The sequence below is a fragment of the Grampus griseus genome, assembly GCF_964374135.1.
Source record: "Grampus griseus genome assembly, chromosome: 4".
Taxonomy (NCBI): domain Eukaryota; kingdom Metazoa; phylum Chordata; class Mammalia; order Artiodactyla; family Delphinidae; genus Grampus; species Grampus griseus.
In genome coordinates, this window is record NC_138997.1 from 126,572,575 (window position 1) to 126,595,641 (window position 23,067).

Below are 23,067 nucleotides of genomic sequence, written 5' to 3' on the forward strand. Positions count from 1 at the left end.
TGACCTGTGAGATCAAATCTATTTGACCTGTGAGATCAAATCTATTTATTCTGTGAGATCGAAGTTATCCCTACTTTAGAGATTCGCCAGGAAAGAAAGAAAGAAAAAAAAAGCAAAGCCAATCAGGGGATAATTGGAATCAAAAGAAAGTACCTACCACATGCTAAATACTTAAAAAAAAAAACAATCTGCCAGGATTCTCTTACTGCCACAGTCAGGAGTAGAAGCAGTAGAAGACCAGTCCTCAGCAGCTACAGAAGGGGGAATGTTCTTTTGCGGTTGCCTTTCTACCAATGGGATCCTAGAGTCCCACCTCCAGGTCTCTCAACTTGGGGTCCCCTTCATGTGGGATCATGTGTGGTTGCACATTGGCCTAAACACTTTTTAAAAAACAGCTTCATTGAGGTATAATTGACATATAACAATCTGTACATGTTCAAAGTGTACAATGTGATATGTTTTGACATGTCTATACCTGTGAAACCAGTACCTTATTCAGGATTATGAACATATCCATCCTTACCAAAAGTCTGTTTGTGCCCCTTTGGAATCCCTCCCTATCCCCACCTGTTCCCAGGTAACCACTGATCTGAGATTAGTTTCCATTTTCTAGAATTTTATATAAATAATATCATACAATAAGTACCCTTTTTCGGTCTGGTTTCTTTTAATTAGTGTAATGATTTTGAGATTCATCCATGTTGTATGTGTCAATAGTTCACTGTTTTTACTGCCGAGTAGCATTTCAATGTAAACCACAGTTTTGTTATCTTTTCACCGACTATCAACATGTAGCTCTTACTATGTTCTAGGTATTGTTCTAGAAATTTATATATATTTACTTTTCACTGAAACTCTAAGAGATAGGATTATTATTATTCTCATTTTATTTTATTTTATTTCATTTAGATACATGCACCCTAATGTTCATTGCAGCACTGTTTACAATAGCCAGGACATGGAAGCCAACTAAATGTCCATCAACAGATGAATGGATAAAGAAGATCTGGTATATATATATATATATATATATATATATATATATATATATATATATACAATGGAATATTACTCAGCCATGAAAAAGAATGAAATAATGCCATTTGCAGCAACATGGATGGACCTAGAGATTGTCATACAGAGTGAAGTAAGTCAGACAGACAAAGACAAGTATCATATGATATTGCTTACATGTGGAATCTAAAAAAATGGTACAAATGAACTTATTTACAAAACAGAAAAAGAGTCACAGATGTAGATAACAAACTTATGGTTACCAAGGGAGAAAGGGTGGGGGAGGGATAAATTGGGAGACTTGGATTGACATGTGCACACTACTATATATAAAATAGATAACTAATAAGGAATTACTGTATAGCATAGGGAACTCTACTCAATACTCTGTGATACCTATATGGGAAAAGAATCTAAAAAAGTGGATATATGTATAACTGATTCTCTTTGCTATATAGCAGAAACTAACACAACATTGTAAATCAACTATACTCCAATAAAAATTAATTTTTAAAAATTCCCATTTTATAAATGCAGAGTTAGAGACTCAGAGAATTGAGGAACTTGTACAGGGTCATGTGGACAGCCAGTGGTGGAGCTGTGGTCTGAACTGGGGCAGTCTGGCTTTAGACTTCGTGCTTTTTTTTTTTTGACTCGTAGTTTTTTATTATATATTTTACTTACTATATTCATAAAATATTCATACCCATGTATCACTCTACAGGTATTCTAATTGTAAGATTATATAGAGAACTTTATTGGCAAATTCAGAGATGTTCAGGATCATTTTGAGCATGCTTGATTCCATCCTTAGCAGAGCCCTTAAAACCCACCCACCTTCTGAGCTGTGACTCTACTGTACCTCAGTGGAAACCCTGAGATTGTTGGGCAAAGGAGAACCATTTTAAGTATTTGAGCATGAGAATGATGACATGATAAATCCACGGCTGGTCAGTTTAGTCTGGTAATAGGGAACAAGAGATAGTACATTCACATAAATATACACGGTCAATCAACAGTGAAATTCACATAAAGAATTTTAAAAAAAAGTTTGTGAGCCATTCCCCATTCTTTTAAAACAACTAAAATAGTAAGAGCTTGAGGTCATAAATATTTATAATCAACTCTATTATAAAATCTAAAAGAAAAAATGTTAACACATGGGCTTATTCTGACTAAAGGGTTATCATTTTCTTACATTTTCCAAAGAGTATTTAAAAAGAACACCAAGTTAAGAAAAAATCATTTTAAAATTTTGCAGTAATTTTACTCTATATACATTAATACCAATCATTTAACCCTGAAAACATTCTTCACTTGTACAATGTAAAAAAATTTTGACAGTATGTGACTAGAAATACTCCATTACCATAAAGCTACAAACAGATTTATGTTCCTAAGAGCAAAGTTAGAAAAGCAAAAGTAATATTAAAGTGGTGATAAGCACGAAGACAGAACGTGTTTGCACTTAGGGCCTGATTGGTTGTATTTAAACATAATCTCTACCAACAAAGGACCAAAATGACACCTTTTTTGGCAAAAACAAAGAAAAGAAAAGGATAAAAATATACATACAGAGGTCTGGAAACTGAAGAATGCCCACTTTAAAACAAGAAAATCAATCATACCTGTTTTTTAACTAATGTGACATTTGCAAAATATATCCATGTCACTTTTCTTCCTCTTTAGTTCACTTTAAACAATTTGACTGCTCCATTTTTGTTAATGTGTTGTCACACTAGTGTAAATAAATATTATGAATTATAGGAGTTTGCTGTAAGGAACCCAGACCATTAGAGCCAGACCCAGTAGTTCAAACAATCTTAGCTGCAACTCATTCCAACTAGTGAAACAGATTATCTGTGTAATTTTAAAAAACCTTAGCCTCTCTTAGATGAGATATTGTGTGTGTGTGTGTGTGTGTGTGTGTGTGTGTACCCATACAAGTTTGCCAGGGCAGTGTGAGAGTGAGTGCATCCCAAAGAGGAGAGTGATACACAAACAATCGTACACAATGGACCGAAAGACTTGGGTAGCCAGACACTGAATTTCCCCCCAAACAAACCTGAGGCTGAGCGATGGGGGAATTAAGGGATCTGTCCTCACAATGTGGAATCAGTGACAAGTTCGGAAAACGAAGGCTAAGGTAGGATGCCTCTGCCACAACATTCCTGTGACACTGGAGGGTGCGAAGCAGCTACAGGGATCAGGGATTGACTCTGGCTGCACTTGGAGGGATTACCTGGGTCTGCAGCTGAGGATCCTTGGACCTTTCCCAAAGGGCATTTGCAGTGGCCCAGGCAGTGACCCTCCACCTCTTAGCGAGGACGTCTCAGGGATCCCAGGGTCTGAGCCTGGGTATCCCTGCCTCCCGGTCTCAAAGCTTCTCTCAATACGGGTACTATCCCTTCTAGAGGCTTGGCCAAAACCCATCACTACCTTCCACTGCCAACTCAGTCTTAAAAAGGGGTTCTCCTCTGTCCCTGGGGAGTCCCTGACTTTGAGGTAATGCCAACGTACCGTATGCTGTATAGCAGTGACCAAGTCAGGCAGTCCACTGGAAAACTCAAGCAATCTAGATTCAATATATTAGCCGGTTTTTGTTATCTCAGTAATAGTTTTTAGTGAGATGGTTTCTCCACACAACTTATAATGTGTGGGGTAAAGAAAAAAAAATATTGCTAGAATATGATAGAAAGATTTTAAAAGTTCAGCATTGGAGCCCATTCCTTAGGGAAGGAAAAGTAGACATATTATGTTTCCACTCTCCGTTTTCCCATCCTTGGCTTTGAGGTAAAAGAGCACCACAGTCCTGTAAAGCTAGTTAAAGGTTCTCCCGGTCCCTCCACCGACACAATAGACTCTGTGCTTTTAACTGCTATGATGTCATGCTGCACCTTTTGTTTCCTTTTTCCTGTGCTGTGCTGTGCTCTGACATGAGGGAAATGCTCGGTAGGGATTCCTCATATTTCCTCTGAACGTGTTCTGTTTGGCACCAGCATCTTGGGTCTATCTTTTCCTATATGCTACTTAAACTTCTTTAAAAATACTGCTTTTTATCATTAAAAAAAATTTTAAATATTAAATGGACTCTAATCCTGTTTTCTGTTTGTCACTCACTTCCCATAAATTATTTTATTTTAACATGTTTATTGGAGTATAATTGCTTTACAATGGTGTGTTAGTTTCTGCTTTTTTTTTTTTTTCTGTACGTGGGCCTCTCACTGTTGTGGCCTCTCCTGTTGCGGAGCACAGGCTCCGGACGCGCAGGCTCAGCGGCCATGGCTCACGGGCCCAGCTGCTCCGTGGCATGTGGGATCCTCCCGGACCGGGGCACGAACCCATGTCCCCTGCATCGGCAGGCGGCCTCTCAACCACTGCGCCACCAGGGAAGCCCAGTTTCTGCTTTATAACAGAGTGAATCAGTTATACATACACATATGTTCCCATATCTCTTCCCTCTTGTGTCTCCCATGAATTATTAACTGGTAATAAATATTGAAGGGCGAAGCCATCTCTACTGAAGAAGTAAATGTGGAAATGAACTTCAACTATTCTACTCTCATTGGTAAGACATTCTCTATTGTGAGTTAGATGGATCAGGACATGTTTTCCTGTTGCCATTAACCATTAGATTTTAGAACTGTCTTTGTTCTACGTCATGATCATCACTTGTAATTTTTTTGGCTTTTTGTTTAGGAAGATTGGGTCAGGTCACCCTGCTCTCTGCCTAGGGAAAGAGGATGCCACACTGACATCAGGGTATTACAGTTCATGTTGCAGTTACTTATCATCATAAACTAATTTTAAAAGTACCTGATGATGATATAAATTTCCAAGTAGGTGTGCCTAATTACAAAAATTATAATAGTAACCAAGCCATGGGTTGTTGTGAGGACTGAGGGAGTTAATCTATGTGAAGTGCTAGGCAGTGTGTGACATAGTAAACACTCAACCAGTAGTGTCATTAACATTGCTGTTGTTGTAGGGAGACTGGCTGGTCCAGTGACTTTGAGTGTGTTGGTACCTTTGGCAGCTTTTTGTTTTCTTTTTTAACCATGCAATGTATACATTGCTATTCTGGCTTTTTAAAAAAAATATTTTAAAATAATTTAATTTTTATAGTAGTATATAGGCGTATGTTCTACATAGGTTATTAAGATCTATTAAGACCTGGGTATGTCGTTGCAGACATTTCAATAACACTGGGGAAAGATATAACAAACTCATATGAACAATAAATACTGTACGAAAGAGTATATAATTAAATTATCTATTGTAGTCCAAGGATTGTGTGGTGTTCAGAAGAGATAAAGCTCAATTGAGGTTGTAAACTTCGTAAAGACCTTAGTCACGGTAGTGCTAGCACATTAGGTTCTCTTGAAAGAAAAGGGACGATCTAGAAGAGAAGGAAAAGCATTGGCATAAATATCTACATAGAAATAAGTGTGGTATATACTTGTGGAATATTTGTAATATTAACTGGTAAATCATCATTGATTCTTATGCCTTTTTATTCTTTGCTTATAACAGGCACCAGGCAAAACTTTTTCCCATGTATGAGAACATAATTTTCAAACAAATCCCAGATCATTGTTTCTGTCAGAGTCAATGTTACTTTCTAAGTAAATACTGAAACTAATGGCTTTATAATGATATTTTTACAGACTTTACTTATTTAAATAATCTCATGGCTATTAAATTACTACATTGGATCTGGCAGATGAAAGTATCTGTGTTTTGCTTTACAAATTTGTTTATATCAAAGGCTGCCTCTTCAGAAAAGAACAATGACCTTAGGGTGGGCGGTCATGTCATCCTATTCTTAATAGGTCTATGTTTCTCACATACAAATTGAAAGGGCAGGGTTATGGGCTTAAATGCAGAAAAAGTCATAATTCATTCTGAAACATCTAGGCTAGCATTCATTGGGAAAATATACAGGGAAAAAACCCACACTGAAACATTTACAAATGAGAGGAGTGCGTATACAGAGCGGTAGTGGAGGTAGGTACAGACAGATTTACACCTTCTTCTCTTTCTCCTTCTCCAATCCCTCTTCCTCCTCTTTGCTCCCTCCTCCTTCTCTTGTCTTTCTTCTTTGTGTCTAATCTAAGTTCCTATTATCTGAACATCCACTAGTTTTATTGTTGTCAGAGGTTGACCCCACAAAATATCCCCCTGTTAGATCTGAGAATTCTTCAGGCTGTGGCTATCTGTGCTCAAAAACAGACTTCCAACCTGCTGTGCTCCTGCCATCTTGCCTTACCATTCTTTCAGGTAGCCAACTGGAAAAGCTATCTTCCATCGTTAATCACCAGAGTGACTACCATCTTGGTTTTAGAGAAAGAAGCACTGTTATCCCCTGGAATAGTCCCCTTTTCTGTAATTTCCCACACATTGAGACCAGATCTAATTTTTAACAGGGTTTATGGAAGGTTAAGTGATAGTAGAGAGAAGTTATATTAAGGCAATAACTTATAGGCCCAGAGCCATGTCTTGCCACCAAACTCTCTCCATGTGAGAGGGGCTGCTCACCTCGCATGCATGGGACTAGTTCAAGAAAATAGTGGTAGGCAATTGGGTCCAGGATAGCCCATGCCAATCTCAGTCTAGTGTCTTTTCCATCTTTATTTACCAAAGGTTGAAACAACCCTGGTTTCTAGACTCATATACTTAAAGTTACTTAATACATGTTTGTATACCACTGGATTCCATATAGAATTTGCGGCCACTTAAAAACCATATGGGCAATCTAAAGCAAAATTTAAAAATCAGGCTAGAGAAAACAATGATAGAAATAGGAAATGAATGAGAGCAATGGGAAAAATAGTACACAGATATACACACTGTAACTTCCCAAGGTTGAGCCACTAAGTTGGCCATGAGCTTTCTCTTTGGCAAAGAAAAAATGGAAACACAATTGTAAGTTATTGAAGTCTTAAAGAGTTTACTTGCATGGACATTCCTAAAGAGAACCCTGAGTAACAGAGGAGTAACACATAGAATGCAGGAAATTATGTCTTTTTAAAAATATTTTATTTATTCATTTTTAGCTGCGTTGGGTCTTCGTTGCTGCACGCTGGCTTCTCTCTAGTTGCGGCGAGTGGGGGCTGCTCTTCGTTGCGGTGCGCGGGCTTCTCATTGCGGTGGCTTCTCTTGTTGCGGAACACGGGCTCTAGGTGCACAGGCTTCAGTAGTTGTGGCTCGCGGACTCTAGAGCACAGGCTCAGTAGTTGTGACGCACAGGCTTAGTTGCTCCGCGGCATGTGGGATCTTCCCGGACCCGGGCTCGAACCCGTGTCCCCTGCATTGGCAGGCGGATTCTTAACCACTGCGCCACCAGGGAAGCCCAATGAAATTGTGTCTTTATTAACATCCTTAAAATAAAGTTACCATTTCCCATCTCCTCCTCCAGCAACACTCTAGTCCTAGACTCCTCCATCTCATACCTGGATTACATAACCTGTCTCCCTTTGTCTACTCTTATAATTCATTATTTATAAAGCAGCTTTTTAATAGTGTCTTTTTCAAAACTTCAATTAGATCTCATCAGTTCTGTATTTAATGGGAAAACTTTCTGATGGCTTTCCACTGTGAGAAGAATGGAATCCAAACTCTTTACATTGCCTCAAATACCCCTTATGATCTAATCCCACTTACCTCTCCAGCACCATCTCCAACTCCATCCCCTCCACCCACTCTGTTATGGCTACGCTGTGCTTTATTCAGTTGCTGGAACATGCTAAACTTGCCTATCCTGAAACACTAAGTTCCTGTATTTACACAGCATGCCCCCAAACCAAGGACACATACTTTAGGTTTTTATTATGATAGCACCCATATTTGGGTACAAAAACTTTCCAATTATCTACTGCTGCATAATCAACCCCCCCCAAATTAGTAGTTTAAAACAACAGTCGTTTATTTAGCTCAGGAATATGCAGTATGAGCAGGTTTTAGCGAGGAAGGCTTGTCACTGTTCCATGCAGTATAGCAGAAAAAAGTTGTGACAAAATTCAATAACAATTTTACAGTGAAAAATGTTCAGCCAACAAGGGAAGGAGTTAAAGGAGCCTCCTTACCTTGATAAAGGGCATCTGCGAAAAAAAATATGTCTAACATATACTTAATATTGAAATAGTAAAACCTTTTCCTCAAGGATCAGGTAGTCGACAAGGATATCCATTCTCACCACTCCCATTCAACATTGCAGTTTTAGAAAGTAGAGTAGGGCAAGAAAAAGAAAGAAAAGACATGACAATAGGAAAAGATGAAGTAGAATTGTGTTATTTGCCGATAGCATGATTGCTTACATAGAAACCGCTACGGAATCTACAAGAAAAGTGCTAGAACTAATAAGTGAATACAGAAAGTTCACAGAATATAAGTTCTAAAACCAAAAATCAATGATATTTGTATATGTTTGTAACAAAAAATTAGAAAATGAAATCTTAAAAATCATTTTCTATTGGATCAGAAATTATACAATGCTCAAGAATAAATGTAATGTAAGATCTCGTGACAGACAAAACCTAAGTTGACCCCAATGTGCTGTGCCCTGTATAATTCCCTCCCTTTGAGTGTGGGCAGAAACCATGACTGGCTCCTTAGGTCACTCTGTCTTGCCTGCATATACTAGAATGATTCTCCTACTGGTCTTAGAGAAGCAAACAGCCATGCCATGAACTGCCTATGGAGAGGGCCATGTGGAAGGGAACTAGAAGCAGCTTCTAAGACTTGATCTAAAATAGTAAGAACAAGTTTGACAAATAAAACACAGAGTTAGAGTACTTACCCTATTTGATTTTAAAACCTACCATATTCCTATATTAATCAGTACAGTGTTGTATTGGCACCAAGATAGAGACCAGAAATCAACTCCCACATAGGTAGTCAACTGACTTTTGGGAAAAGGTACCAGGGAAATTCAATAAAAAGGATAATATTTTCAACAAAATTGCTAGAACAACTGGATATCAATATGGAAACATAAATCTTAACTACTATCTAACTTTTTATCCTCCAAATTTTTGAGGTGGTTCATAGATCTAAACATAAAATTCACAACCATAAAACTTACAGAAGAAAATGTAGGAGAGTATCTTTGTGACCTTGGGAAAGGCAAATATTTCTTCAAAAAACAAACAAACAAAACCCAAAGCCACTAACTGTTATAAAAAAGATAAATTGAAAAATTATGCTCAACAAAAACATCACTAAGAAAATCAATAGACATGCCACAGATGGGAAAAATATTAACAGCACATGTATCAATAACTGAAGAAGTAGTACATCACAATATATTAATTACACCTACAAGTCAACACATAAAATAATCCAATTTAAAATATGTAAAATATTTGAATAGATATTCTATAAAAGAATATGTGTGATGGACAATAAATATGAAACAGTGGCTACCATGACTAGTCATCAGGAAAATTAAAATTAAAATTACAACGAGCACTTCCTCTTCTTTTCCCTTCTTGAAAACATTAGCCCTAAAGCCATTAGATCAGGAAAAGCACAGAAGGCATCCAAACCAGCAGAGACTGGGGAGAGCCACAGTATCCCAGAGCAGGGGTCAGAGCCCAGGCAGGGTGATGAGGCACTCATGTAGTAGGGTGACCTGGCATAAGAACCCAAGCAGGGTGAAGAGGGCATCTACAAGAAGGGAGGCATGGCTGGAGAGAATGCAGCATGAGTGTGGTGACCATATGCAGGTACCCTTTGCGTTTTGGGAGTTGGGAGCCCAAATGAGGTGAGGAGGGCATCTCTGTGAGCGAAGAGGTGTTGGCAGATGGATGAATGGTTACATACAGGGGCATTACTCAAATAAGGAAGTTTATTAAGGAAATGGGGGCCAGGTTTCTCGCCGTTGGAGGAGGGATTTGCAAATATGGATCGTGGCTATGAATGTGTATATACAATTTTAAAATTAATTGAATGGAGCAATTAAGATCTTTTTTATTTTGTTTGTATCTTAATTTTACCCCACTGATTTTTTTTTTTTTTTGTAAATATTTAAGTCAAAGCATGTGAGTGAACTAGGGAAATCTAAAATAGGCTATCTATACTTTCTCCAGCTGAAGTAGTCATGTGTGTTGGGGAAGGCCTGTCAGAGATTATAGAGAAGTATTTTCAGTAGAATATTGTAATGCTAATTAATGCAATTATATAATGTTAAGTAGTTTATTCTGTAAAGACTTTTTGAAATGGATAAATTAACAATTATTATAACTGGATAAAATTTATATTTCCCTGTTATTTACAAAATAAGAATGAACAGTCAAAACACAAGATCATGTCATAACATGCCCTAAATTAAAAAACCCAAAGAAGAATACTCTTCTGTTCTCTTAAAGGCTTAGTTGGTAATGTAGAAAGAAACAGCTGAGTCTAGAATTCAGGAAGATGACTTTAAAATTTTTCAATGATCTTAATTAGATAGCAAAAGCTATTATTATTAATAAATACTAATTTCATACCAAAGACCTGTTTTAGGGCTTAGTGTGGACTTCGTTTCAGAAAACAGGAATGTGAAATGATTATCAAATAAATCAAGCAACCAGACTTGGGAGATCTTCAAGTTTAGGATCCAAGTAACTTGTCATGCATGTTTTAGTGTTAGTCCTAAATGGAAGCCAGACAAAGGACGATGGCCAGCACCACTCACCTCCCAGCACCTCTCTGCTTGTTTGCTATTTGCTACACCATGGGGCTCTTGGTACAAGTGCCTGTGACTTCCACTATCATGTGGGATAATGTTCAGGAGCACCCAGTGTTTGGTACGGTGGGTGCTCTGTTACTTACCATCCTCAGATGCTCTGAACAGAGACTCACTCATTACTGCAGGCCCAACAAAACAACCTGGAGCTGGGAGCATATTAGACACTTAGTAAATACTTGTGGAGTGAGTGGCTGAAAAAAATGCATATTAATAAATAAATAATAATGAAAGGTAGTGACTTTTGAAAAGAAGTTGTAATTACATTACTATTTTATTTTACTTTTAAAAATATTTATTTATTTACTCATTTGGCTGCGCCAGGTCTTAGTTGCCGCACGTGGGATCTTTGCCGTGGCACGTGGGGTCTTTAGTTGCGGCATGTGAACTCTTAGTTGCGGCATGTGGGATCTAGTTGGAATTAGATCCCACATGCATTACTATTTTAAAACAGAGCTATTTGAATATTAGTTATTGTTAATAATTTGAGAGCTTTATTGCAGTTCTGCCACCGGCTTGCAGTATTATCTCACATAAGACATCAAACTCGGACAAGAAAGAGAGCTATAGTGGATTATTTTTTGTTTGTTTGTTTTTTATTATCTTTATTTTTCCTTGCAGTTCTAAAATTTTACAGCTCTTTTCCCTCATTTGGCCTCCTTTTGGGAATTTTACTATGTATAGCTTTAAAGGCTTACTTACTCTGTCCTTAGATAGATAAGAACTAATATAATGATCTTGTCATTTTACATTTATAAAAACAGAGAAGTTAAATGACTTGACTAGATTAATCATGGTGAAAAGAAACAAAACCAGACATCAGGGTGGCCATATATCTGACAAGTACTTGGTGGTGTTCTGTGGTTTTTCTAGCTTTCTTCTCTTACTTTCGGAAAAGAGCATTTTTACAATTTTCTAATTAATAAAGTAATATGTGTTAAGTTCAGAAAACAAAAAACACAACTGAAAATGTATTTATACTTCCACTACACACAAATAACTACTTTTAAGGACTTTACTGTATCTTTTCTTAGCCTCTTTCTATCTTTGCAAATATTTATAAAGTGTATATTTTTGCACATAGAATTTGCTAATTTTGTTTAGTTAGAATATGTCAGCAATGTTTTCATGTTATCAGATATTTAAAGATTAGTAAATAATTCTGATTTTTAAATAATTCAATTAATAGTATTTAGTTATAATAAATTATAAAGATTATAATAATCCACTTAAGTAAACCTCCTACTTTTGAACATTCAGGTTGCTTTTAAGTTTTCATCATCATAAATTATTATTGCATTTGGAAACTGATTTCCTTCACATAAGAGATTATTTTTAAAATCTTGATAGTAATTCACAGGTATACATATTGGGGGTGTACCAAAGTTCCCCCCTTCAACTTCTGTATTTTGCCAAAATTTGATTTTTATTTTTGGAAGGCCAGATTTCCAAATGCTTCTCTCAACATCATTTGTGGTTTATCCGAACTTGGGCATAAGCAGTGATCTCATAGATTACAACTACATCTTCATGTTCTCCTTTCTTTTTGGCTTAGAAAATTACTTATTGAGGAACTGGGCTTGGCACTGCCAAACAGCAAAATAATCACAAATGTAACCCCTGCCCTGGGTACCAGTTACTCCCAACCATTGCTGGTTATTTCTACCCATTTCAGTTAACTTGAGAATAATTTTGCCTTAGTTCCCAAAATAGGCCATTTGGAACTTTTATTAAAATTATATTCCATGGGGATGTAATGTACAGCATGGTGACTATAGTAAAAAATAGTGTATTGCCTACTTGAAAGTTGCTAAGAGAGTAGATCTTAAAAGTTCTCATCATAAGAAAAAAGATTATAAAAGTATGGTGATGGATGTTACCTATACTTACTACTTATATAGTGATCATTTCACAATATGTACAAATTTCGAATTACTGTGTTGCACACCTGAAACTAATATAATGCTATATGTCAATTATACCTCAATACAAAATTATATAAATGTGTTATTTCAAATAGGAAATATTCCTATGTATTCCTGGGCCTATTTACAAACACATTAAATACCACCTGTAAACATCTATCTACATAATATCCGTAAACGTGGAATTTCTAAATATATTCAAGTCATTTAAGTCCTTTAGGAAAATGTTACCATTTCCTTTTTATAGGCTTTATAAATCAATTGCTAACAATTTTCAACTATACTATCAACTACTCAGTGATTACTAGATGTCAAACACCGTGCTGAGTATTTTACATGAATGATCTTATCTAATCCTCTCAACAGCCATATAAAGAGGGAACAGTCATTATCCAGAGACGCAGACATGGGGAAACTGAGGCTTGAAGAGGCTTTATATCTTGCCCAGGGCAATACATCTAGTAAGTGGTGGAAGATTTTGAAACAAAGTCATTTGGAGATTTTTAAGTAATTTTAAAAAATTAAGTCTAACATATGTAGAGAAGTGTGCAAAATAATACATGTACAGCTCAATGAATTTCTACAAAATAAATACACTCAGGTGATGTGCATCCAGATAAAGATAGAGAATATTACCAGGACCCCAGATGCCTCTCCCAGGCCCCCTTCTAGTCATTAAGTCCCTCTAGGGTAACCACTATTCTAACTTTTCTCACTGTAAACTAGATTGCCTGATTTTGAAGGTCATGTAGCTGGAATCAGAGAGCATGCATATATCTAAGTCTGGCTTCTTGTGCCCAACCTTATATTTCTGCTTTGTTGTCAGGTTCAGCTATAGTTCTTTCTAATTGTTATACAGAATTCTAGTTTATGTATAAACCAGTTTACTCGTTCTACAGTAGGTGGCATTTGGATTGTTTTCAGTTTGGTTGCTCTGAACATACTTTTATATGTTGCTTGGTGTATAGTTTTCTGTTAGCTCTGTATTTAAGAGTGGAATTGCTGGGAATGTGTATGCTCACCTTCACACATATCCTAGATTTCCAAAATGATTTTACCATTTTCCACATTTAACTACAATTTATAAGAGTTCCTGTTGGGCTTCCCTGGTGGTGCAGTGGTTGGGGGTCTGCCTGCCGATGCAGGGGGCGCGGGTTCGTGCCCCGGTCCGGGAGGATCCCGCGTGTCGCGGAGCAGTTGCGCCCGTGAGCCATGGCCGCTGAGCCTGCGCGTCCGGAGCCTGTGCTCCGCGATGGGAGAAGCCGCGGTGGTGAGAGGCCCGCGTACCGCAAAAAAAAAAAAAAAAAAAAAAGATTTCCTGTTGCTCTGGACCTTTTTTTGCCCTTGCGTTTTTAAACTGACAATTGCTAGTAGAATAGAAAACTATTTTTTCCCTCTATTTGTTCATTTTATATATATATATATACACATATATATGTATATATATAAAAAATATATATTTCTATATGTATTATATATATATTATATATATATAAAATATATATTTGTATATATATTTTATATATATATATATTTTGCTACATACCTCTTATAATTTAAAAAAATGCTCTACAGCCCTAGTTATACCTCCGTTTTTATTTCTAATTTCAGAGTCATACATTTTTATTACTATTACACTAATAGTTTTGTCTATTACTGGTTTGATTCCTAGCAAAATGTATATGGGTATTATTTTTCGGTCTGTTTTTTGCAGTTTAAAAAAATCAATACTTTCTTCTTTCGTCTTTATTAATTCTTAGTCTTTCTTATGTTTATTTTGTTTTATTTTCCTAACTTTATTAGCAGAATGTTTATTTTTATTTTATAATAGTAAGTTGTTTCTGCTGATGGAATGAACAAGTTGAAGAGAATTCTGCTGGAGGGATTTTGATTATAAAAGATTTTTTCAGTCAAAAAGAAAAAAGAGAGAGATGAATAAGGAATTAATTATACTTTTCCTTTCCCAGGACATTGCCATGTCTGCATGTGTGGATGATAAGTGTGATTTTAATCTTGCAACCAGGAGGGGATTTAGCCACAGGGAAAATTGCAGAATAGAAGATTAAAGATACCTTGGTCTCTTCTGACATCACAGAGTCATTGCATGTCTTTCAAACTTCCTCTTATTAAAGACCAAGAAAAAAGAAATAAAGAAATGTTTTTCCTGATTTTTAAACTGTTTTGAGTTCTGCTTTCTGTTATTGGCCAAAGTATCCTGATTCTCTACCCACATCTTTATTCATTTTTGTTTTGCTTGAGATAACAGGGACTGAGAGTTATGATGAAGTGTCCTACTAGTGTTGTTATTTTCATTTCTTTTTTGAAACCAATTTTTGATTTGTATAATCCTGTATATTAGTATTCAGCTTGAAGTTTTATGAGTTATAATTTCATGTCATAAACTTATATTGTTCTCTCCTATTATATCCTTTAAAAATATAATCTATGATTTTGTTCCCAGCTTCTTAAAGTATTATTTTCATATTATGTGATGGCTCAATGACTTTTCTTTCAAATATTGTTAAAATGTACATTCTAATACATTTTGTTATGTTTTGATGTTTAATAAATGTAATACTCGCTTCTGTTCTTACACCATCATTTCCCTTTCCTGTGTACAGAAATATCTTGATAGAACACTTTCTTGAGCAGTTTGGCTGTTCTTTTCCAGGACAAACATGTGGATGATATCCTTTCATTACTTTTACACGTGAAGCAAAGCCTGAGTATAACAGTAACTTGGGTGAATATAGAATATGAAGCTTAAAGTTTGTTTCCCTGATGCATTTGTAGTTATGTTCTCCCATTTCTTCTGCATTTAATATAGTACAGAAGGGGTCCTAGTTCAGTTTAATTGCTATTCATTGTGGGTTGCATTATTTTTCCCAGCCTCTAGTCTGTTGTCTTCTTACTCTTTCCACCAGGGTGTATCTACATGTTGGTATTTTACCCTTCAGATGTTACCTCTTTAAATATTTAGATTCAACTCCATTTTTTCTACTAATGCTTCTTTTCAGTATTTTTTCTGTTCTCTTTTAAAGAATGATTTATCAAATTTGGGTCCCACTGTGCTGTCCTCCAATTTAATACATCCTCTGTTATTTCATCTTCATTTTCTTTCTTCTGCAGCCTGGTAGAGAGCTTCGAAGTGGTTCACTTAATTTTCTACATTAACAAGTTTTCCTTGTATTCTTATAATTAATATTAAATTAGTTTTATAACATTTATAATTATAGCATTTTTTTCTTTTTCAGCTCCATTTTTATTTCCCCTGTTTGCCAGCACTTCTTTTTCTTCTTCCTTTGAACATATACTAACCACATACTGAAAAAGCATTAATAGAAACAAAATTTCAAACTAAAGATTTAAAGAGGTTACATATAAAGAGTAAGACACCGACATCTGGATATACCCTGGTGAAAAGAGAAGGAAGACAACCTCTTTTCTCTTCTGCCTTTTGTTTTGGACCTAGGTTACTTTAATCTTGTTGAAAGAAATTTGATAGATTGTATTATTGTTCTCAATTCTTCACCCCTTCTTGCGTCTTTTCCCTTGCCATGGCCTCATTGTCATGGATGGCATGTACTTCCTCCATCTCATCTCTAGGCTTAGCTTGCTGACCTACTTTGGCCAATGATATATGGATGAAAGTCACAGTGTGTATTTTAAGAACAGGCCTTGAAGACCTCACATGTTTCTGCTTTTTCTCTTCCATCTCTGCCAATGTCATGAAAAGAATACATCATGGATATTCTTGGATAGCCTGTTGGTCCCCTGAGGGGGATAAAAGAAAGATGTGGAGCACAGGCACTCCAGCTAAATAATAGACATATAGTGACAAAAAAAGCTTCCCAGCTGAGCCCAGTTTAGGCCAGTCAGATTCCAGTGGATTTGCAGATGCATGGAAAATAAAAATATATTACTCTTATTGGGATAATTTGTTTAACAGCAATAGCTAACCAATACAATAATTTTTCTTTTATTTCCTCCAGTGAATCATTTTAAAAGTAACACAAATAAATGTTGGCAAAGATGTGGAGAAAAGGGAAACCACATACACTGTTGGTGGGAATGTAAATTGGTGCAGCCGCTATGGAAAATAATATGGAGGTTTCTCAGAAAACTAAAAGTAGAACTAACATATGACCCAGCAATTCCATTCCTGGGTATATATCCATAAAAACCAAAACCACTAATTCAAAAAGATATGTGCACCCCAATGTTCACAGCAGCATTATTTTGCAATTGCCAAGATATGGAAATAACCTGTGTCCATTAACAGATGAGTGGATAAAGAAGATGTGAGATATATATATATATCACAATGGAATAATATTCAGCCATTTAAAAAGAATGAAAATTTCCTATTTCCAACAACATGGATAGGCTTGGAGGGTATTATGCTAAGTAAGTCAGTCAGACAGAGAAAGACAAATGCTGTATGGTATCACTTATATGTGCAATCTAAAAAAATAAAACAAACTAGTGAATATAAGAAAAAGCAAAACAGACTCACAGATATAGAAAACAAACTAGTGGTTACCAGTGGAGAGAGGGAAGGAGGGAGGGTCAAGAAAGGGGTAGGGGATTAAGAGGTACAAACTACTATATATAAAATAAATAAGCTATAAGGACATATTGTACAACACAGGGAACATAGCCAATATTTTACAACAACTATAAATGGTATGACCTTTAAAAATTGTGAATCACTGTGCTGTGCACCTGAAACTTATATAATATAGTACATCAACTATACTTCAAAAAATTCAACAAAATAATTCTGTCCTTCTTGCTTAATATTTTTTCATAAATCGTACTTACAAAATATATTCCTTATTGCCTAGAATTCTTTATTGATAAGAAAGTTAATAGATTTTTCCTAAATTGTCTCCCTTTTACTGTAGGTGAGGCCTGCTCTCTTAGACCTCAAGTGAGAAGATTAGATGCTTTCTTAGAATTCTGGCAACCTAGAGAGAATGTGGAGCAAGCAACACCCTAATCAATAGAACTTCACCCTTGCATAGTTTCTTCTGCTTGTTTGCAAACCTGCTCTGCTAGTAAACAGATCCAAGCGTGGCAATGTCTTCTAGTGCCTCCTCTTCGTGCTCTCCAGGAAGACACTCTTTAGGTTTTTGTTTTGTGCTTGGACTCTTCAAAAGCAAATGCCCTGTTTCTAACTGGACTCATTACTGGTTCTGCTACCTGCTCTCCTAAAGAACAACTCTGCTGCTTTGGGGAAAGCCCTCAGCACTGCCGCCAATCATCTTACTTGCTCCACCTCTGTGGAAGAGACTGGCTCTCTGCTCACAAATCTCACTTTGTCTCCCCGTTGGACCTCCTGCTAGACTATATTTATCAAGTTCCTTTGTCTGTGGCCACATGTTTGGTTTCTTGGGAACAGAATGTGGATAGAAGTGATATTGTCACTTCTAGGTCTGGCTTACAAAATGTTTCCTTTTTTTTTTTTTTTTTTTGCCGTACGCGGGCCTCTCACTGTTGTGGCCTCTCCCGTTGCGGAGCACAGGCTCCGGACGCGCAAGCTCAGCGACCATGGCTCGCGGGCCCAGCCGCTCCGCGGCATGTGGGATCTTCCCGGACCAGGGCACGAACCCGTGTCCCTGCATCAGCAGGCGGACTCTCAACCACTGTGCCACCAGGGAAGCCCAAAATGTTTCCATTTCTAATTCCTCCTGTTCTTCCTCCTTCTACCAGCTGGGTGCATAGGATTCTAGTGGCCTCAATGAGTACAGATCCACAAAATGGAAGGAGTCTTGGTCCCTATGTGGCCATCAGCAAGGCTGCCCACTGAGCAGAAACAACCAATGTGACTGCATAGGAGTGAGAAATAAACTATTATGCAGAGTTTAGGAGATCATCTGTAACAGCGTTAGTGTCACTTACCTTAACTAATTCAGAAATCGGTAGCTTGAAGTGGAGTGCTAGAATAATAAAAACTCTAAAATTTGTAGTATTGGATTAGTTGTCAGGTTCCAAAGATAAAAATGTAGCAAGCAGGATTGCTTGAGAATGCTCTGAGGCCATGGCAAAACATGTGGTAAAACTGATGCCTGTGGATAACCTGGAAGACAGACCACGTGCCTGATAGGAGATCCGATTTGTAATAGTTATAGTAATGCCTATTGTTGGCTGCCTTTGGTGATTTGTGAAAAGAAGGAATTGGCTGATTTTCAAATAGAGATTAAAGAAAATGGAGATGGTCCAGTGGTCAAGGATTGCTTCTGACCCACTATAGTAAGAAATAAACTTTAAAAATTATTAAAAGAAAGATTCAGTAAGATTTTTCAGTTAAACAAAGTGAGTATCCTTGCTGTAAAGATCAGATTAAGGGAGGTCTAGAGGTTTACTGGTTATAGCAGGAAGTATGTATCACTTAACCCTAACTAATATGCCCAGTGTACATTAGGTTTTTCAACATAATATCCTTGAATTTAACTGAGATGTCTCCATTTTCTGCTGGCTGTTACATCAAGGTAGTTCCTGTTACTTTTGTGGAATGCGCCTCCCATTACCCACACTCCTACATCACGCACTGAGTTCAGGTCCCAATGTCTTTGGATTCCTGTTAAAGAGGGTGGGTAAACGGGTTTGGGCAGAGGAAAAAGTACAACTGTGATGCACCCAAATGGCAAGGTGTTCAGGAGTAAGAATTGCTATGCAGACACTCTCCCTTCTGGAGCCAAAATGGCTGGGCCTTTGTCCCCTGTTGGGCTGAATATTATGCCTTTGTATTTCTGCCTCATTCAGTCATCCCAGCGGCTGCTCCGAAATGGGAGTGATCATGCCCAAGACCATGCCCAAGGCAGGTCTTGACAGCTGAATAAGATTGTACAGATGCCAACAGATGGAAGCCATCTGCTGACCTCACTCCTAGGGACTGGGCAGTGACTTCCACCAAATTCATCTCCTTAAATCGCCATATCCTCACACACACCTTTTTCTTTCCCTTTCTCAATCTTTCCTACCTTCTAATATGCCGATTTTCCCTCCTGTAATATCTAGTATGACTCCAAACAGTTCTGTTTTCCCTTTCATTGAAAGAAGCTGGCAGTGCTCAAAGTCTGTACAGAGTAGAAGAGGTGCCTTGGGACAAATAGCTTTTGATCATCAAGTAATTATTTAAGGGGTTGGTTCCCTTTAGTTGTCAAATTTCATTGGCATACCTAACGTATTAGACATCTGAAGTGAATCATTTGTTCACATCCCCTCCTCTATTTAATAAAATTACCTTTAATAAATTTTACAAATGAAATAAATCATAATTTTTTTTTTTTTTGCGGTACGCGGGCCTCTCACTGTTGTGCCTCTCCCGTTGTGGAGCACAGGCTCCGGACGCACAGGCTCAGTGGCCATGGCTCATGGGACCAGCCGCTCCGTGGCATGTGGGATCTTCCTGGACCGGGGCACGAACCCATGTCCCCTGCATCGGCAGGCGGACTCTCAACCACTGCGCCACCAGGGAAGCCCAATAATAATAGATTTTAATTTTCACTTTTTAAGTTTGAAATATAGCTGATGTGCAATATTATGTTAGTTTCAGATGTTCTACATAGTGATTTGACATTTGCATACATTATGAAATGGCCACCATGATATGTCTAATAGTCCTCATTAATGGACAGTTTTAAATTGAATTTCATATGTATAAACATGACGGCTTAAAATATAACCTAAAAATAAAATAATTAAAGATAAACCAAAACAAAGGAAAAATAAAAATATGAGGAAAAACAAACATAAATAAATAACTTATAAAGTATAAAAAAGAACAAAGGCAAATTAATTCAGTAGTTTTCATAGTTACAAAGCAGTTTGAACTTTAAACTTTTATTTACAGTCATAATAATTGTTTGGTAAGTAATAAATGAGTTATAATAAAAAATTATAATAAAAAATTTCAAAAATATAGGCAACTGCTAAGTCATACCCCTGATGTAACATTTCATTTTTATGATTTTGAAAACAAACAGTACAGTTTCTTTAAAAGTTAAAAAAAAAATTAAATATAAATATGACCCAGCAATTCCACTCCTAGGTATTTCAAAAATGAAAACATATGTCCAACCAAAGACTTGTACACAAATGTTCATAGCAGAATTATTCATAGTAGCCAAAGAGTAGAAACAATCTAATGCCCATCAACTGGTGAATGGATGAACAAAACTTGGTATGTCATACATGGACCATTATTTGACAATAAGAAAAAAATGATGTACCAATGCATGCTACAACATGGATCAACTTCCAAAAGATTATGCTAAGTGAAAGAAGCCAGATGCAAAATACTACCTAGTGTATAATTCCACTTATATAAAAAGTCCAGAAAGGCAAATCTTTAGAGTTGGAATGCAGATAAATAGTGGCCTGGGACTGGGGGTGGAAATGGAAATTGATTGCAAATGGGCACAAGAGAGCTTTTAAAGGTGACGGGGATGTTCTAAAATGAGATTGTGATGGTTACACACCTCTGTAAATTAAAAAAAAATAACATTGTATACTTAAAATGGGTCATTTTTATGCTGTGGAAATTATATCTCAATAAAACTATTAAAAAAGCACACAGACACCAAATAAAAATAAATGAATTAAAAATTTAAGTAATTAAATTTCATAACTTAAGTAATTAAATTTCATTTTTACAGTCACTGTGCTATCATTACTGATTTTGAATCTACTATTGAAACACAGAAATATGCAGCCAAGGAACTGAAGACATAACTGGCAGCTGAAATGAGCATAGATGGTTCTGGACCGTTTGAACTTAAGCTTTAAATGAATGCAGGATGCTGAACCTGCCTGTGTCCAGTAAACTCTATTACTGACATTTCTCTGACTTAAACTTCTTGTAGAGCACAATGTTTATCAAATGACAGATAATTAAAATGTGCTCATTTAAAACTTACATTATTAAAACACAACAGTTTTCACAGCAAATGGTTTATAACTTACAGTACATCATATTAATAGATAAAAAGAGAAAGAAAACATTTCAAAAAGAATTCAGAATATCATTTTTAAATTGAATTTGGTACCCTGATTTTAATATGTAGTATAATAGGAAATATATGGACATGACTTTAATATAAAAAATAGTTTTGCCTCAAAAGGAAAGTCAACATTTAATGCTCATTCACTGAAAGAACCATTACTTTAACTTTTGTGATGATACTAGGAAATGCAATTGAAAAAAATAAAAGAACAAAAGTATAAGGTCTATCTGCATATATATTATATAAGCTAGTATTATTTCTAGATCACAGAATTGGATTGTTAACCAGAAAATCTAAGAAAATCAACAAAATAGTCACTGGGAAAGTTCAGAGTGACAGCTATTTTCAAAATTGTTAATCAAGAAAAAGAGTTTCTCTATATGCAAATAATAGCCTAGTAGAAAATATAATTGGAAGAATTTTCCCTTTACAGTTCAAACCCCAAACACAAAATACCTAGAAATATGCCAAACATGCAATGTGTAATACCTAAATGAAGTAAAGGTAAAATCTTTTCTGAGAGACATAAAGGATCACTGAAAGAGATACAAAGATACTCTATATTCTTGAGTAGGAAGAATCAGTATTGTAAGACATCAGTATGCTTAAATTTATTTATTAATTTAATATGATCCCAAGTATCAATATAATTCTTATATGGTATTTTACTGATAATCTAATGTAAAACTCATCTGGAGGAATTGACATGAAAGAATATTCAGAATTCTGAAAAAAGGAGGGCTTCCCTGGTAGTGCAGTGGTTGAGAGTCTGCCTGCCGATGCAGGGGAAACGGGTTCGTGCCCCGATCCGGGAAGATCCCACATGCCGCGGAGCGGCTGGGCCCATGAGTCATGGCCGCTGAGGCTGCGCGTCCGGAGCCTGTGCTCCGCAGCGGGAGAGACCACAACAGTGAGAGGCCCGTGTACCACAAAAAAAAAAAAAAAAAAAGAATTCTGTAAAAGGAAACTAATAACAAGGAACTAGGCTTACTGTTTCTAAAACATGTACAATACAGCAACAAAAGTTAAAATTTCTTAGTCCTTATGAATAAATAGCAGCAAAACACAATCCAGGAATAGTTCCAAGCACATATGGAAATTTAAATTTATTACAAGTGACTAAGTATTTAGAAAAAACATTAAGTAAACCTGGATATTTATCTCATTCCTCATACCAAATATTTAAACATTTAAAATAAAAACACAAAATTTCTAGAAGAAAACAATGATAACTTTATTATTTTAGAGCAAGAAGGGACTTCTTACATGTTCTTGAACCTAGAATTCATAAAGTGTCCATGAGAATCCAAAGAAAATCATTCATTTAAACAAACTTCTGTCTGATGAAAAGAACTGTCAACAAAGAAAACACAACTGACATTTTGGG

The 23,067-nt window shown here is 36.4% G+C and overlaps 1 long non-coding RNA gene across 1 annotated transcript; it reads left to right on the plus strand.

Annotated features, from left to right (window-relative positions):
• Nucleotides 1-1,087: 1,087 nt before the first annotated feature.
• On the plus strand, nucleotides 1,088-14,706 carry LOC309822083. Its single transcript, XR_014296689.1, has 3 exons — nucleotides 1,088-1,147; nucleotides 4,519-4,582; nucleotides 14,637-14,706. It is a non-coding gene; the product is annotated as an uncharacterized lncRNA (long non-coding RNA).
• Nucleotides 14,707-23,067: the final 8,361 nt, after the last annotated feature.